The sequence below is a fragment of the Rhinolophus sinicus genome, linkage group LG06, assembly GCF_036562045.2.
Source record: "Rhinolophus sinicus isolate RSC01 linkage group LG06, ASM3656204v1, whole genome shotgun sequence".
Taxonomy (NCBI): Eukaryota; Metazoa; Chordata; class Mammalia; order Chiroptera; family Rhinolophidae; genus Rhinolophus; species Rhinolophus sinicus.
The window spans coordinates 127,880,797-127,895,790 of record NC_133756.1 but is presented as its reverse complement, the minus strand read 5'-3'; the positions used below and the strand labels follow the sequence as shown (position 1 = coordinate 127,895,790).

Sequence of the window (14,994 nt, the reverse complement as noted above, 5' to 3'; positions counted from 1 at the left end):
TTTCCTTTTGGGCAGAGGAAGGCGCACCATGCTACCCACTTTAGAAGCATTTCCATTTAATTCCATTTAATTTGGCAAAGAATGACCTCAAATATGATGGATTTCCTCCACTTTATGAACAGGGGAAGTGTGGTTCAAAGCGATTATGGTCCAGGACTTTATGGGATGCCCCAGCCTCCTGGATTTCAGTCCATTTGCCCAGAGAACAGCAGTCTGGCTCTTCTAAGTAACTCTGCCTCCGTTCTGGCTGTTCCACAAGCGTCCCTGTCCAGGCTGACCTGGCAGGAAATCCGTGAAGACCTGGTATGTAAGATAACATTTGAAGCTGTTATTTACTGAGCACTTACTAATGTCAGGCATACAAGAGGCACTCTATTGGAATTTCCACATGGGGACACCGAGGCTCGAGAGGAAGTGATTTGTCCAATGCTCTAGAACTAGTAAGTGACTGAGCTGAGAGTCCAGCTAAAGTATGTCCAACTCCAAACCCGTGTTTTTAAACCTACATTATTAACCTGCCTTTTTCCAGACGAGAATCAGGAAACTTCCCACTCCCTATGTCACCCAGTTCCCTCCTGCTTCCATCCTTCCCTTTTTCTGCTTTCAATGAATTGCTCACAGCCAAGTTTCAGATCTACACTACATTATTGTCAATACACCTTTAGCACTATTTCAGGTTGAGTTCATTACTCTGGAGAGTGTTTCAGGGAGGTTGTTTGTTTTTTAACAACTTAGCCACACGCTATTCCCAAAATGGCAAAAAAAAAAAAAAAAAAAAAAGGCCTTTCTCTTTAAGGTCTGACTCCAACATCACAGACATGGCCAACCTTTCTTCAGTCCCCACCATTGGGCAACAAAGCTCTTTGGAAATGTCACCACAAGCACTTACCCCACTGAGTGTTTTCCCTTTATACTAGTATTACATAAGGAAATCCGTGCTCCTAAAAACACAAATGTGTAAAAACATGAAAGCCCCTCCCCCTTCCCAATCCACTCCCTCAAAGCAACCAGCCAATAAAATATAATCTCCCAGATCCTTCTGGATAGAGATGTGTATGTGTTTTATCAACTCTAAGACACCACTGACTGTAAGATACAGCACGATGTTCTGAGAAACATTGTTGCAAACAAAACAAACCATCCCAGAAAGCTGATCACTTAGAAGTCATATTTTATGCATATTGAAACTTTTTAATCATGTCAATCTTGTGCATAAAGAGGAAAGTATAAGCAAAATAAACTGGGTAAGATACACTTAAAACAACTTCTCAGACAGATCAATACCCATGCTTTCAACACACTGTCATATCACCTTCTGTGACAAGAGCACTGGTGACAGCAAGAGCACTCTGCACTCGTTCTGCAGGCTTTGACGGGTGTATGCAACCACAGCATGGGTCATGACCACGGCCTGGCCAGCCGTGATTGTTCAAATATGGAAAAACTCTGCCTCTTGGAACTCATAAACGACGGCATATACAATTTCCCCACAGGATTGTGGCTCCTTTACATGCCTGTTTCCCTTCCTGTCAATTCCACAGGGGCATTTTACTTATCATTCATTGACCACCTTTTGCGGATCACAGTAGTCCCTGTAAATGTTTGAATGGCGAGCGACAAGTAGCAGTTCTATGCAAAATTGGGAGCATCTGGATTTCAAAACACCCGAGGTGGAGAGAAGGGAGGAGAACGAAAAGCCTTGTACGGTTTATCAGCAGCAGCAGAGCTGTCTCTGGGATGTTGTTAGGATCACCCTTCCTACCCACTCTCTCTGCAGGGTCAAGAGCTGCCATCTGAGGAGCTCTCTGAGCGTCCCCACTACTCAGAAATTACCTCTGCAAGCCGCCAGGCAAGAACTAGTCCTTAAACTCCTCAACAGCAAGCCTGACACACGCATCTGGAAACAACGGCTACATTCCCAAGGCACAACAGATGAGTTCCAAGCACAGAGAAGGGGATTCTGCTCAATGTACTGCTTCTCAGGCACAGAAAGGTGTGACCTTATTTTTGTGCAGCAGTGTCTTTAAAACCAACCAAGAACATTTTAGTGAATTCCATAACGATTCTTAGGTCCATCGCCTGACATATATAAGAGGAGGAAAATCCCATTCAGAGTTAGGAAGGATGGCCAAATTGTGTCTGATTCAATCTGAGGATAAAACTTACGCGTGTCTAGGGCAATGGTTCTCAATTAGAGGTGGACACCACTATGGAGTCTCTCAGAAATACAGAAACGATGCACTTTCCCCCGACCCTCTTAAATCTCCAGGGCTGACGCCCAGGCTGTACAAAGTTCCACAAAGGCTGCAAAGCACACGCTTAAATGGGGACCACTAGTGTGGCAGAGGCTCCCTGGGGCAGGAGTGGAAGGAAAGAGGCTGCCCTGGATATGAGTCAGAACCATCCTGAATCAGCCACGTAAAACGATCCACGTACCATGAATTACAAACCTGGAAGTCAAAATGTGGGAACGGTGAGGCACCTGGAAAGGTGAGTGAGAGAATGCAGGGAGGGTGGGCTGGGAAAAGGGACAGATGGTCTTATGTGGGCTTCCCCAGTGCATGGCACACGTCACGGACACAAATATTTGCTGAACGAGAGTCACATGGCTGACAAGCACATGGTCATGCACATCACCTAATTTCCACTGAGCGACCTACTGTGTGCAGAACATCCAGCTCTGGCAGCTCAGGCAACAGTCACCCACCTTGGCAACCTCCCTCAATCCACAGGGAAAGAGATTTTAGTTTTGCTTCAGCTTCACCTGACATCTGAGTAGAGGTGTTCTAGAAGCATTCGCCTCTAACAATTCCTAGTCATAAAGGAAGCTGCTTCTTGCCTCCAAATCACAGAAAACACTTCCTGTGATATCCAGTTATACAGATGCTAATCATTTTTACATTTTATAATTAAGGCAAAATTCAAAGATGAAAGGATATTAGGGAGATATTTTTAATGAACAAAAATGGAAATCTTTTTATCAAAATAAAAATAATATCGGCTTAGTCTCCCCAGTATTCAAAACAAAAGCAAATTTTGAATTACGGGAATTTCTTGGCTCTGCCAGTGTGAAACGCTATTGAGTAGCTTTGTTTCTGTTTTCCTCTCAATGAAAATACCTGATGAGGTCTTCTAAGTGGCCCAGATTTCAAGACGGGGCTGGGGGCTAAGGACTGACCTTTCCCTCCGCTGACGGCGCTCTTTCTAACTCCAACCACCATTGTCTTCCAAAGGCTTTCACATGAAAAGGCAGCAAGGGAGAAAGGGTTGAAAGAGATTCCACCAAAGGAAGAGATTCCACTCACAATGGTTTCAATAGTTTCGGAATCGGTTAGCCCCCAAGACACCCCCAGCCACAGTGATGGGTGATCTGAAAATGAAGCATATCAAAATGCTATTGATAAGCTAAATTACCAGACAGCTTATCTGAGGCCCACATCCGCCATATGGTGCTCCAACTTCTGCCGCCTGTTGCTGCCACAATAGGCACGCCTACCCAGAAAGCACCACTGGACAGAAACCCAGCAGCAGCGGCATGCAGGAGGGCTACTGTGTTTACCTTTTATTTTGTGCTATCAGCTTTGTGCCTCCCCCTGTTCCAGTAGAGACTTGACACACACACATACGCATTCAAGGTCAAAAATACGCGTTACCTGGAGGACACACGCATGCACAACCCATGTGTGCGCATATACGGGTATATATCAGGTGAACAGAGAGAAAACCAGATGTCAACTTCAGAATCGGAGCTGCCTGGTGGGGGAGGGCGAGCCAGGCAGGCTCCCAGCTAGAGCTGCTAGCAGACAATGCGCTTTTCTCAAAACACTCAGGCGGGCGGGCCTCGGGGAGTGGCTATTTAAAACACTTGGCTCCTTTTATTTCACCACCATGGAAGTGAATTCGGCTCTGAAGTGCCAGAGCAAATGAAGTCATTTGGTTTCCGTGGGCTCCCTTTGCATTCGAGCAGTAGAAGTGAGACCAGACGGAAGTCGGAAGGTCCAGCTAAGTTGTTCTTTCTTCCAATTAAAACTGATTCCACAGAGGATTTGGCGCCTGGGCTTCATTAACTTTTTTTCTTTGAAAAGACACTAAGGTCATAGGAAATTTAAAGGACACTGGGCACTGGAATGAAGGCTGCCAAAGACAAGTCCCTTCACAAAATGCCATCAAGTCAAGGTGTAAAGACGCCCAGATAAGGAAATTACCTTCTAAAGGCTCGGTTGGTACACAAGATTAATAGTGATTTTTGTCACATGAATTCATAAGATTTCTGCATTTCTTTCTACTTTCTACTCTCTCTAAAAAGGTTCCTATCTTTGCAGAGACATCATTGATGGTAATGAAATATTCTTTTTTTTTTTTTTAACTTTACTATTATGGAAAAGACATGGGTTTTCAAAGAGAACTCAGCAACACATAACATCTGGTTATGCAAAAATGCACAAGATGCAGGTTTGGATAGGTGCAATGCAAAAAAAATAAAAATACAAGTCTTTTCCCTAATATTCAGATCGAGTTAACTATGGCATGAAGGCACTCATTTCATCCCCAAAATTACCCACACCTAAGCAGACAACATTCTTGGATGAACTTTTCAAATTTTCTTATACATTCTCAAAAAAAAAACCAACCTCCTTTCAAGTTAAATTGAGATTGCACTTGAACTCCATCCAAGAGTGGAGCTGAACTGAATTATGATAATTAGAAAGCTGTGCCTATAAAAAAGCAGCGCAGTTCATGCTTTTTTTTTTTTTAAGTTCATGCCAGAGAATATAAGTTCAATATGTTCTCACATAATTAACATTTCCCACCATTAGGAGCAGTTTTTCAGTTTATATATCAGTAAAAACAACAGAACTCATCATGGCTATATATTCCCAGTCAATATACAAATACAGCTAAACCTGTCAAATGCCTAAAAGCAACCAGGATTTCCCACTGGAAACAACAGCTTAACTTGTTCATCAGTGAGCTGACATTTTCTTTTAAACCCATTTCCCAATGCTGGGCACTGTCCCTTAAACTAAAACTGCTAATGAAATCCTAGGACAGAGCCTTAAAAATTAATGTGAAAAAAAGGCAGAAAGCATTGCATCAGGGTAGTAAATACTGATTTGAAACAACTGGGGGAGTAGAAAGGGCTCCGTAACACAATGAGCATGGAGCCTTGCCTTGGCCTGCCATAAAAGTGGGAAAGACAGCCTCTTAGGAACCCCCCCACCCCCATATCCAATCAGAAGAGAGACCAGTGGTTTCACAGTTAGCCAGGACTCCCAGACTATGGAAACTATTTTTTTGAGACTCTTCCCAACCATGCAAAAAGCCAGTGGACAAAAGGAGAACCTAAGAGCTGAGCATGAGCCACTCTGTAAGGAACTCCGTCCTGAAAACCTACCCTTCAGGGCATCCCATTGGCTTCGAGTAAAATAAAAACACACATTTTGAAATTCTCGTATTCTGTACCACTACGAAGCCCAAATGTATCTGAAGAAATGGCTGACTTTCAACTGTGAGTTCAAATACAGGATAGGGGGTCAAGGAAGCTGGTGATGAGTATGTTACAGACTAAGGACTCTCAATAGTTCACAGCTTTGAAATAAAACAAGATAAAAACCCACACAAAAACACTCCAGATATTTAGATCCAAATATTCTAGCATTCCAGAAACTGTCCCAGAAGAGGGAAGGCACTGAACCTTCCTGATTTCAGAAGTATCCAGTAACTACAATGCAAGAGGGTCTAACCCTAAAACATAAGTGCTTAGGATGAACCTGAATTACTTGATTTTTATCAACCTTTGTGAATATGAAAGAATAAAATATATCACTGATATCGCTCAAACATGATTTGGGATCCAATTTAAATCCCACGGGGTAATCTGTGGCTTCTACAGATAAAGTAAGAAAAAGCATCATGCAACTATAAAAGATTATTCCAGCCATCCGTCAGTCCCCAATAGCCTAAGTTTGTCAAAGGGCAAAACGCTTACAATATACTTTTCCAGCCGAGTTCAGAAGTAGGAAATTAGCACTCTGCTGTTCCAGTCACTAAACTCCAAAGGGGAAGCTGTCATGCCCTCAATGTTATCAGCAGAAAGGTGGGCTCTGATTTCCCTGCAGTTCTACAGAAAAAGCTGGACACTTGCTCTGGCCAGCATTCTTCAATCTTTGGAGAAAACAGGCCCCAAAAGTTTTATCATGAAACAGATCCAACCTCTAAGCACAGATTTCACTCAGCAATATATTTGTTTTCTCCTTTTGCAATTGTTTTATTGGGAACAAGACAGAGTGCCTAAACAAGCTTAGAAGTGTTATCCACCTACTGTCTGTACGGGAACACGGTTGTTTTACATACCCTAGGTCATACATGCAGTTATTTACACCAACCTTTTGGGTGATGAAACACAATTTTCATTTGCAGGCAGTATAATTATGCTCACAATTAACACATAATAACACAAGAGATTAGAGAAGAGTAATCCTACAGATGTGCAGGCTCTTGTACAACTGCCATGTATGAGATATCAATCCTTTTCTGAAGCAAGGATTCTTCAAATATTGTTAATGGCACAACTCGTGTCTTCAAAGGCCTATCTCCAACTGGGATCTACATTCTCTAACTGTTCCTGTTACATACTCTTCTACTGAAAATGTGACAACAAATATGATCTAGACGCAGATGACAGATGACTTCAAGTACATCCTCCCCAAATTTTCCCATTAAGAAATGCCCTCTTATACGTATTTGCTGTTCTGTATTGTCAGAGTCAACAAAATACAAAATTGTTTATAAATGACTGAAGCTCAAGCAGCAAAAACACAGAACATTGTTTTTCCTTATGACTTGCTTGTCCTTTCTCTATGTAAAAAGGATGCCGGCCCCCAAAGCGAGTGTATGAATATATAATTCTTGCTGTATAAATCAAAAGAGGGGTAGAAAAGAGGGGAAGGGAGAAGGAAGCGGACTTCCCCCAGGCTGGACCCTCCCCGACCCTCCCTTCTGTGTAATTAGTTTGCTGCTGGGGCCCAGACACATTGAACCACAATGCAAGGAAGCAGCTCTCCGTGAGAAATTCATTTCAATCTGGTTCAAACTAAGCTAGATTGCCCTCCCTCTTTAAATTAAATTTCATTAAGTATGTGTCGTGGTGAGTCCTGGTTTATGTTTTAGGAAAAGAAGGAAAAACTCTAATAATCTTTCAGGCATATTCTCTGGATGGAGGTCTATTTGTTACTTTATAAAAAATCACACAGAGGAGGACTCTAAACAAAGATTCTTTCCTCTAATATTTTTTTTACTCTCACTGTTAAGGCAAAGTGCCACATTGGTTTTGTTTCAAACTTGTAAAAAGAGAAAAAGAAAGAAAGAAAAGGTATTCCAATATGCCCCTAAAACTGTGGATCAAATAATACTTATCATTAAAGTAAAAATAAAATGGTCTACATTGGCACTTTTATACCATCAGCAAGCACCAGTAATGGATACAGCTTATCAGTTCATTTTTTTATACTAACAACAAATAAAATGGTAAACTCTGCTTAAAACCAGAAACCTGAGAGTTCAACACAGTTGTGCATATAAAGAAATGCTAAACAAAAATATCTGTGACCATTTATGGAAATAGTGAGATTAGAAAAATAAGCCTTTCCCCCGAAAAAGTAATCAACAATTCAAAACCTCACTGTTGACAAAGGTTCAACTAATCCATTTGTCTTTCCTGAGTCACTTTGTAATTAGTTCTACTATTTCCTCCTTAAGAGGAAAGATTCTTACCAAAGTTGGATGTAAGTCTGGCCCTTATAAGCATTCAGATGTGTTTGGGCCCAAAGATCCTGTTATTTACAAAAGGGCACAAACCCAATAATAAAAGGCACAGCCTGAGGTCTGTTCCCCAACCACTTCTTCAGAGTCCCCTAGAAGAGAAGTCCCCCCCTTACCCCCCCCCTCCTCGGAATAAGACACAAGCAAGATCCGTGGCAGGTTGCAGAAAAGGAGTCCACTCCCTGTTTTGACAATGCAAGGAGATCACATTTTCCTGAAGGGAATCTGTCTACTCAGGTGTCCACCTGCAGGTACCCAGCACACCACAAGTGATCAGACCACCTAAACTTCCAGAAACAATCATAGTGAAAGGTGAGGAGGAAGAAACATAGAGGTGTCCTGAACTGATCTGTTCTGCTCCTTTGCCATATCTGCAGCATTTTAAATATTTTTAAACACTATTTTGAAATGATAGATTTTGCAGACTTTTCTGTCCCGAGATCTAGGCTTCCTCCAAGGTACTGTTTTTAAAACACGGCTTTTTTACATTACCTGCTCCTGCAATATCATCTGTCTCTAAGTTTCCAGGACTTACTGAGGTCAATTTTCATTTCTGCAAATCACAGGCAGCCACTTGCTTCTGAGAAGTTAACAAGCCTTCTGAGAAATGCTGGTGGCTGGTATTTCATTGTTTCATAAATATTTTTATACAGTGACACCATTTAACTTTAAATAAATCTTTAAAAAGAAAGAATTAAAAAGCAAAGAAAATTATGATCTGGATTTTATTTCTTTTCGTGGGAGAATCAGGGAGGTTATGAGCTCTCCATTGTTTTCAACTCATTTAAAATGTTGCTTCAGTTTGTAAAAAAATACATTTTTTTTTTTTAAAGGAAACTCATAGAAGTTGAACTTTCTTTAAAGCGGGCCTCTGGACTTTTGAAAACAAGTGTTGCTGCTACGAACAAAGACTAGAAGTGCACCCTGATTTTTCTCCCGTCCTTGGGGATCATTTCTCTTCCAATAAACAAACAAATCCCCCAGTATTTCCTACCGAAGGGAAGTTTTCCAGGGAGAGTCTCCTCCAGGGTTTGGTGGTAACTGCGACTCAGTCTTTTTTGGACACAATGTTTCTGCTGACTCCTGAAAATTTTCCACTTGAATGTGCAATGAAGCAGCGGCGGAGGCAGCAACAGTCCTGGAGAAGCGGCAAAGACAACCGTGCCTGCTTTCATCTTTAAGAAGGAGCGAAACCCCGCCAGCAGCACAAGTCGGAGCAGACCCCGGGCCGGCCTTGGGGGGCTTCGACGCCTGGGGCGGACGGGAAGGCTCTGTAGGGAGGGGGGAAATCGGGCCGGCTTCGGGCTCCAAGGCGGCGCCGGCGGCTCTCCCCGCCCGCGCTCGCTCCGAACTTCTGACTTCTCCGAGAAAAACGTGAAAACGGCCCGAGGATGTGAGGGTGTGCGCGCGTGCGGGCGGGAGAGGGGGGCGCGGGGGGCGCGGCGCGGCCGGCCCGGCGCCTCCAGGGCCGCTGGCGGGGGCCGCCTGTTGCCGCGCGAGCTCCGCAGCGCGCGGCCCAACTTGGCGTCCCGGCAACTCGCGCGGCGGCGCCTGGCCTCTCACCTTGAAGGGGACGCGGGAGGCGGGCGCGGGGGCCCAGCCCCGGCCCTCCGCGTGCCCGCCCGTCCGCCGGCCGCACACAAAGCAGAGCCCCGAGAGAAAGAGCGGCCCGAGCGGGTCGCCCCGTGCGCCCCACGCACCCAGCATCAGCCCCGCGCGCCAACTTACCTCGCGAAGGGAGCAGCCGCAGCGCCCGGTGAGTCCGAGGCAAACTTCGGCGCCGCTTTCCCCGCCCGCAGCTCGGTGCCCGGCTCCCTCCCCAGCTCTCGGTCCCCGGGCTGGGCCACCCCACCCCTGCTTAGCACCGCTCCTGCCCCGGGGCCGGTTGGGCGCACTGGGCTGCTGCCCGCGGCTCCGGGCAAAGGTGGACGGGGTGGGGGGGCTTCACTGCATGGCCTGTCCCCGGACGCGGCCGCCCCGGGACCGGGCCCCGCCGCGCGGACTGGCCCGCAGGGTGGAAGCGAGTCTGCAAAGTGCTTGGTGGGCGCCCGCGGCGGGCGGCGGGGCCGCGGCGGCGGCTGCAGAGGCTCGGCTCGGCTCGGGCGGCGCGGCGCGGCGCGAGCGATGCTAAGAATGTTCGGAATGAGGACAGGAATGAAATGAACGCCAGGACCGAACTCGCTCCGGAGGGGTGGGGCCTCGGTGACGTCATGCGGCCTGCCGCCTGGGGCCGGGGGCGGGGCCTGCCGCCGCCGGTGACGTCATGGGGATTCGGGGCGGGCCCGCCTGGGCCGCCTCGCTGTTGGGGCGCGGGCTCCCCCCCGAGGGGCGTCAGGGCGGAGTCTCGCGCCCACGGAGGAGCGGGGCGCGCGCGGGAGCCGCCCTGCCCCCTCCCGGCGCGGGCTCCCGGCTTTGTCCGGAGCTGGGCGGGGCGGACGGGAGGAGGGCGGCTTGGAGGTGTCTGCGCCCGCGCGGAGATCTCTGGAAACTTGGGTTCCCTCCTTGGGGCGGGCGCCGAGGCTGGAGCTGCCTCAGTTTCCCTCCTCCAGGACGCGGAAGCTCGGGCGGCCGCTTAGAGCGGTCCTGGTCTCGCGGAAATCTGCAAGTCTGGGAAAGAGAAGTTTCTTTTCTGGAAATTCAGGTGGTGGTTCTCCAGCGCGGTGGACGCCTTCCCGGGGCCGGATTCCCAGCCAGCCATTTCTTCCCCTCTTTTCTTTCACTTTATAAAAGTTCAGGGCTCTCTTTCAAGTCGAAGTCGGTCCTATTGTTGGATAGCAGAGAAGGCATAATTACAGAGTTTGTAATAACCCTGCCCTGTTAGCACGGTCTTCTCCAAGTCACTCGAGAAATTAAGTTCACTCATCGCTGTGGGTTGTACTTTTCTAAAGTAATGGGTCAGGTAAAAACGCCCTAATTTTAAAGTGCTACATCGAGCAACTTCACACCTTTCCCTCCCTCCCACCCTTCCTTCCATCCTTCCTTCCTTTTCTCCTTCTCCTCCTCTTCCTCCTTCTTCTTTCTCTCTCTGGATAAACTTCAATAATAAGAGATTTAATTATTTTAATGCTATCTTTGGAGGTAGTGACCCAAAAGTAACATAGTAGAGCCAGTGGGTAAATCAAAAAACAGCTGGGTAAAGTTGACCCACTGTGACAAAACTGTCCAAAGTTGAAGGTAATTGTAATCTGCGATTTCAGTTAGATCAAAATAGCCCGGGCTGGCACTTTGCTCTTCTGTCCAGTGGAGCCTCAGGATAAATAACACCACCAAATTTATGGGCCCCAGGAATCTCCTACATTCATATAACTGGGGAAGGGGGTTGTGACTCACTTTCTACAAAACATAACTTTTTCTATGTCATTTTTTAATTGAAATTTTTGTTGAAAAAATTGATTCCCATGCAGTTGTAAAAAATAATACAGAGAAATTGTTCAGTTTGCCCAGTTCTCCCCAATGGTAATGTCTTCCAAAACTGTAATATAAAATCACAATCAGGATGTTGACATTGATACAACCCACGGATCTGACATTTCCCCATTCTTACTTGTACTTATTTGTATGTACCTGTATTTAGGTCTATACAATTTTCTCACCTGTGTGGGTATCTACCACCACGGTGAGATACTAATGCATTTTATCTCTAGTTTGCATGCAGTAATAAGGTGATACAATGAGATTCACAATAATGACCCCAGCCACCTTAGCATTGATTTTTGGAAATGTGTAAACGCATAATTAATTTGGGCATTAAAACTGTAGGAGGCATGTCTCCCTCCAAATATCATCTTTTAAAAGCACCTGATAGAGTCTGGTGGCAGTGCCAGCCAAACAATAGGGTTTCTAAACCACTATTTATTGGCCCGTTGCACTAGGGTACCTTTCAGATTCTAGCTCCCATCTCACAGCCACCTGGTAATACAAGTTCTCCCATTCCTTACTGAATCATGGAAAAATACCTTGGCCTGGGATTCAAAGCTCTTCAAGATGTGCTGTGACTTCCTGACCAGTATTTTCTTCAGTTTCTCCCATCTATGTGCATATTTTTTCAGACTCATCTTAAAAACCTTTTCTTCCAGGAAGACTACTCAACTAGATACTTCCTCCCTGGAGCCCTCAAAGCTCCGTCCGCCAGACACACTACTTGCCTTATGTTCGTTACCAGTGTACTGGGATGCCCCGTATGTGAGACCATAGAAAGTGTACTGGGTCTCATTCAGCTAAGCACACACTGCTCCGGGACCTACAGATAAATGGGAGTAACTCTCGTGTTCTCTCCTCCCTATCTTCCACATATTTTCACTCTCCTCAGCCACCCATAGTTCAGTGCATAGGACCTAAGGGTTTAGGGCCCAGGAGCTATTCACCCAGCATCTAAGAGCAGAACACTAGCTGCCACATGCTGAAATGACAGCAGCTATCTTGTACTATACCCGTACGCAGCACTTGGCATTTTGCATTTGCCATCTCAGTGAATCCTATGGCACCTGTACAAGGTAGCCATTATTAGTCCAATTTATCAGGAGAGGAACTGAGGTGTAGGGAAGTTACCTGACTTGCCCATAGTCACAGAGTCAGGAGAGTAGAACCAGGACCTGAATTCCTTCTGTCTTTAGCCCATGTTCATAACCATTGACCTCTATTGCCCCCAAATTGAAATGGATATATATCAAAGCAATAGAATACCAGGCACTGTTCTAAGTACTTTCCATATATTTAACCCTCATAGTCCCCCTTATGAGGTAGGTACTCTATAATTCCTCTCATTTTATAGATGAGCAAGCTGAAGACCAGAGAGGACCAGAAATAATTTGTTTAGGATCATGCAGCTAAAAAGTAGAGTGACAATTCAAACCCAGGCAGTCCAGCTCCAGATATCATGCTCTTAACCTTCCACTCAACCAACCAAATGCAGTACTACACTGAATACAAAAGATCAACTATCTGAGGGGCCTACCCTAATGGTTACTTGTATCACTAATGATACAAGAGAGTTTACCAAGTATTACCAAGGAAGAAACTAACTTGTAACACATTAAGGAAACAATGATGCACTTAATTGTAACAAATCACTGCGATAGAAACTGTGAGTCTGCCTTAAGCTAGAAGGAGAGCCAGTGGGTTAGAACTTATCCTAAAGAAGCATCTGGCTCAAGAAGCTAATGCTTTGTAAAAAAGAAAAAGTAAAGATGTATTAATAATAATGATACAATTTATTTCATCCCCTAAGGAAATCTAGCACCTCTTCTTATAGGAGTGTAAATTGGTACAACCTGGAAAAGTTTGGTGTTAGCTAGTGAAGTTGAAGATAACGCATACTCACTGCATACTCCATAATGATTACACTTCCAGAGTGTTCTACCAAATTTGGGAAACGGAATACAGCCAAGAGAAACTCATGTACATGTGCACCAGGACACATGTACAAGAATGTTCTCTGGGACTTTTTGTAATAACCCCAAACAAGAAACAACCTAAATGCCCATTAATGGCACAAAGGGTAAATGAATTGTGATACAATCATACAGTGGAATACTATACAGGGTTGAAAATGAATGCAGTATATAGCTACATACAACAACATGGATGAATCCTAAAAATATAATATTGAGTCAAAGAAGCATGAAATAAAAGAATCCATGAAGTATAGTTGTGTTTATACAAAGTTCAAAAATAAGCAAGATTTAACAGCATTGTTTAGGGATGTATATTTAGGTAGCAAAACTAGAATGAAGGGGAAAAAAACTAGATGGGAGAACATGAAGTAATTACCAATAAATCTGGGGTAGTGGTTGTCACTAGGCATAGAGTGTCGTGACAAGAAAGGGAAACGGGAGAGAGGGCTTTTGGAGTGCTGGCAGTGTTATATTTTTGTCTGATCATACAGGTATTCAGTATGCTATGCATTTGTCTTAAGCATTCTTTTTTACATATCTATTGTATTTCACAATTTTTAAACATTAAAAATAAAAAAGAGAGCCGCCCATATTCAGACGCCTCCCATGTGTCCAGGGCTTGACTGGTTCTGAATCCTATCCCCTCTCATATTCTTATAATCCTTTTATTATACATTCTACCCTCTCTTCCAGACCTTCAACTTCACTCTATACTGGATCTTTTCCATTAGCATTTAAACATACACGAGTCTCTCCCTCATCTGAAAAACAGCAAAAGTAACCTTTTATTGTTCTAACCTTATCCCCTACTGTCCTCTCTCCTCCGTTTCACAGCTAAATTTTCTGAAAGGGATTGTCTGGCCTCATTACCTCCATTTTTTTTTACTTCCCACTACTCCTTGACCCTCTTCAATTGGGCTTCTGCCTCCATTACTTATTCCATCAAAACAGGCGTCGGTCTAGCCTTCCTGACTCAGTGTAGCTAGCTCAGTAGGCCTTTCATCCATGCCATCTTGGATTGTTCAACATCGTTGACCATCCCCTCCCTGAAACAATCTTCTCTCCTGGCACATTTTTTTCATTTTTCTCCTACTTCTGTGGCTGCTCTATCTCCTTTTTCTTTGACCCATTCTACTCTAGCTAGCTGTTAAATCTTATAGTCTGGATCCTAGGTTTTTTTCTGTTCTCACTTGCTATCCAGTCTCCAGCAGATTCTAGCTAATTCACTCCTTTGGTTTCAATTACTTATTTGTTTGCTGTTGCTTCAAACATGCACATGCAATCCATATCTCTCCTTAGAACGCCAGATGTATATATTTAATTTCATGCCTGACAACAGCATCTGGATAGCTCAAAAATATGTCAAACAACCTGTACAAAACTATGATCTTCCACTATGAATATGGTCCTCATCAGGTGTTTCCCATTTCTCGGGAAAGCACCAGAAACCTAGATGTCAAACTTGATACATCCCTACCGGCTGACTACCCTTCCAGAGTGTTCTACCAAATTTGGGGAAAGTCAATCTAAGGTCCTGCATGAGCCGACCCCTCCCTACCTTCCCAGGCATCTAGTATCTCTTCCTCCTGATAGGGTGTCCTAGCCCACTGGGTAACTTTCAGTTCCTCAGATTTATCGTCTTCCCACAGGGCCCTTGTGTCTGTTAGTACAGATCCCTGGAATGCTTTTCCCTCCTCTTTATCTAATTCATTCCCCTCCTCCTGTTATTAACTCAAATGTTATTTCATCAAGTCAGTTTTTCCTGATCCCCAGGCTTTTA

General features: G+C 44.7%; 1 protein-coding gene and 1 long non-coding RNA gene across 9 annotated transcripts in view; one reads left to right on the top strand and one right to left on the bottom strand.

Moving 5' to 3' along the window:
* The window catches only part of TEAD1 (TEA domain transcription factor 1), a 254,546-nt gene extending 244,581 nt beyond the window's left edge, over positions 1-9,965 (bottom strand). For 6 of the 7 annotated variants that reach the window (XM_074336011.1, XM_074336012.1, XM_074336015.1 and 3 more), the window contains exon 1: positions 9,550-9,965. The gene's annotated coding sequence lies outside the window, so the exon portion shown is untranslated. Of the gene's footprint in view, positions 1-8,815; positions 8,960-9,549 lie in introns of those variants that run through there. The other variant, XM_019729376.2, reaches the window with a different exon arrangement.
* LOC141572237 (uncharacterized) overlaps positions 9,501-14,994 on the top strand; it is a 156,119-nt gene continuing 150,625 nt past the window's right edge. For both annotated transcript variants that reach the window (XR_012497521.1, XR_012497520.1), the window contains exon 1: positions 9,501-9,577. This is a non-coding gene — a long non-coding RNA (uncharacterized LOC141572237). The remainder of the gene's footprint in view (positions 9,578-14,994) is intronic.